The following is a 3,420-nucleotide window of genomic DNA, read 5'->3' as shown; positions in this document are numbered from 1 at the left end:
TCTCTCTCTCTCTCTCTCTCTCTCTCTCTCTCTCTCTCTCTCTCTCTCTCTCTCTCTCTTTCTCTCTCTCTCTCTCTCTCTCTCTCTCTCTCTCTCTCTCTCTCTCTCTCTCTCTCTCTCTCTCTCTCTCTCTCTCTCTCTCTCTCTCTCTCTCTCTCTCTCTCTCTCTCTCTCTCTCTCTCTCTCTCTCTCTCTCTCTCTCTCTCTCTCTCTCTCTCTCTCTCTCTCTCTCTCTCTCTCTCTCTCTCTCTCTCTCTCTCTCTCTCTCTCTCTCTCTCTCTCTCTCTCTCTCTCTCTCTCTCTCTCTATCTTTCTCTCTCTCGCTCTCGCGCGCGCTCTCTCTCTCTCTCTCTATTCGCATTCAATTGCTCGTACACAACACCGGAATACAAATCTAGTAAACACGGATTCTAGTAAACGAATGATACCAATATAAGATGAAGGAAAAGATATAGGCGGGTGTGTCGTTACAGAACAATAAATTGTAAATCCAAACGCGTGTTTTACAGAGAGTATAGAAGTATCGGTTCCCCTTCATGTAGTAATTACCGTTGATCAGCAGAATACAAATTTAGTACACGCGCGCAACGATACAAATAGAAGATGACAGGAGTAAATTTACGAATGAATAAATTGTAAAAACACGCGTGTTTTACATATAGAAGTATTGACTCCGGCTTGATAAGGGGAAACGTAAAGGCAGAGAAATATAAAAATATAAAAATAATATGTGTGTCGAATACAAATACCTAAAATTTAATCATTAAAGTAACGTTATATTTATGTATATATACCAGTGTACGTAGAAGCACGAGAATACGCACATATGAGAACACAAGTGTTCACCGTAGAAGCTTATATATCATATATATATATATATATATATATATATATAGTATAATTATGGTATATGACGCGTACATTGTATATGCATACATACATATACACATAATGCATAGTATATATTCGTAGTATGTCAATCGTACAGAGCAGGCTGCGCGGTGGTTTATGGCATGTAGGGGTCTTTTAGTAACGGATCGCTATCTGTAGCGGCTGCCACCCGCCGCGTAATCCGTACCTTACCTGCTCCGATTGTGTGCCGGTGTCAATCTGTTCTCACCGGGTCACTGTGCCTTGTCACATAAACGAGTTCTTGTCAACCTCCGCGACACACGCACGTCGTCGGGGTTGACGTGGAGGTGTGTGTGTGGGGGGGGGAGGGTTACGTCACGCGGTGTCGTCCATCTTTTCTCCACACTAACGTCGTTCGCCGGATGTCCTTATCCACCGACATAATGCTAATGAGACGGGCTAATTAATTATATGCCCAAGAATAAAGCCGACAGGGGGTCAGAGCCGTAAGTGAACACCTAGTAGAGCTAGGATGACACGGGGTATGCGTGTCTCATTAGCAAGTACAGTTCGAAGTATTCGTGTAAAATGTAGGCCAAAATCACGTACACGCATCTTCACACAGTATCTCACAACATATAGGTCCTATATAATGCTTACTCTATACGATTGATTATATTGATATGTGCTTATTAAGATATCGGTCTTAATCCTATTACAGTGACTATAAATGGGATCTAGGTTGGCATTGTTATTTCTAGCTTGGCCAAATCTTTTTCTTCTTATTGTGTTTTTATTATCCATTTTATTCTAGCATTACGCCTTATAAAGTTTGGGTCATTGCCTATAATAAGACACACACACACACACACACACACACACACACACACACACACACACACACACACACACACACAAATATATATATATATATATATATATATATTAATTACATATCCGTACCGTGTGATAATCACCCACGGCCCACTCTAGCCTCATTCAATACAGCTTGGCAGTCTGTAGTACAATGGCGAGTGCGCTGACAATACACAAAACGTACTCCTATATATCACCGGCAGCTCCAGCGCAGCGTAAAGCCTTTCGTGACCGGCCATCTTTGATCCCCACGGGGCCGGGCAGGAGCGCGAGGAAATACCAGCTACAGTCTCACTTCTCCCTGCAGAAACACAACACGGAGCAGTGCGGCACACCCTAGCTTTACGGCTAGGTAATTTCGAGGTTTCTGTGCTAGAAGGGCTGGCCATCTATAGCCTTCTTCTTCGTGACACCGATTCCGTGCGAAATTTTTCCTCTCAAAAGACGTCGTTCACTCTCGCGCGCGCAGCGGGCAAATAGACGTGGCCCGTCATTATGCTATATCAATGGTCCCTCAGTCGTCGGCGCTGTTTTAGGAATTTTAGCAACACAAGAACAGTCATTGTCCGGACAATTGCTGACCGACAGTGCGATTCCTTTCGCTTGCGCTGCTCTGGTATAAAGTAGCTTCGAATGACTTTCTCTCCGCAACAAAAAAACGACATAAATAGCATTCATAAAACACAATTGCACACCTAGCGTGTACAGGTTTCATACTGCACGCGTGCGTGTGTGCGTGCGTGCGTGGGGGCGTGTGTGCGTAAATGCGCGCGTGCGTGCACGCGGACGGACGGGCGTGCGTGTGCCTGCTAGCGCGCGCACACGGGCATGCGTGCGTGCAAGCGAGCGAGCGAGCGTGCGTGCGTGCGTGCGTGCGTGCATGCGTGCATGCGTGCATGCGTACGCGCGAGCAGTATGCCGGCGATGCGTTGGCTTGAATACGCAAATTTCACGCTTAATTATGAGTTACTGTGAGCTTGCATCGAGATGTAAGCAATCAACACGACACCGCTCATTCACCGCGCAACGCAGCAGCTTTCACTCTATCTTAGCCATCCACGCGCCACCGATAACGGCTAGTCGTCGCTATTGTCACATCAAACTGTCGTTTATTTTATTTGTTCGCAGCTATTTTTCCCCGTGTACCGGCTTCGAATTGTATCTATTCCCCGCTGCGCGATCACGCCTCGTTGTCTGATGTTTCTCGCCAAGCGATACTGAGCACACCTACGTTCGCGGTATCATCTTTCCGTGTGACGCAATATACGCGTACTACTGGTACGCGCCTACAACTCGCGTAGATGGGAAATTTCGCTGGGGCAGAACGCGGAGACGCACTATGGGCCAATGCGACGGCGCCCGTCTACGTAATCGGTCATTGCCCCACGCGCACTGAAATTCACGAAAACGCCCGTAAAGCTGTTCGTTTGTGGAACTAGGTGGGGGAGGTGAGGGAGATAGGGAGAGATGGGGGCAGGACGGTGGGGGAGGTGAGGGAGAGATGGGGGCAGGACGGTGGGGAGGTGTGGGGAGGTGGGGGAGGTGAGGGAGAGATGGGGGCAGGACGGTGGGGGAGGTGTGGGGAGGTGGGGAGGTGAGGGAGAGATGCATCACTCCACATCCCCCCACCTCCCCCACATACCCACGCTCCCCCCCCTTCGCCCCCACATACCCACCTCGAGCCACACTCCC

This window comes from Priapulus caudatus, unplaced genomic scaffold, assembly GCF_000485595.1.
Source record: "Priapulus caudatus unplaced genomic scaffold, Priapulus_caudatus-5.0.1 Scaffold397, whole genome shotgun sequence".
Taxonomy (NCBI): domain Eukaryota; kingdom Metazoa; phylum Priapulida; class Priapulimorpha; order Priapulimorphida; family Priapulidae; genus Priapulus; species Priapulus caudatus.
This window is presented reverse-complemented; position numbering follows the sequence as displayed.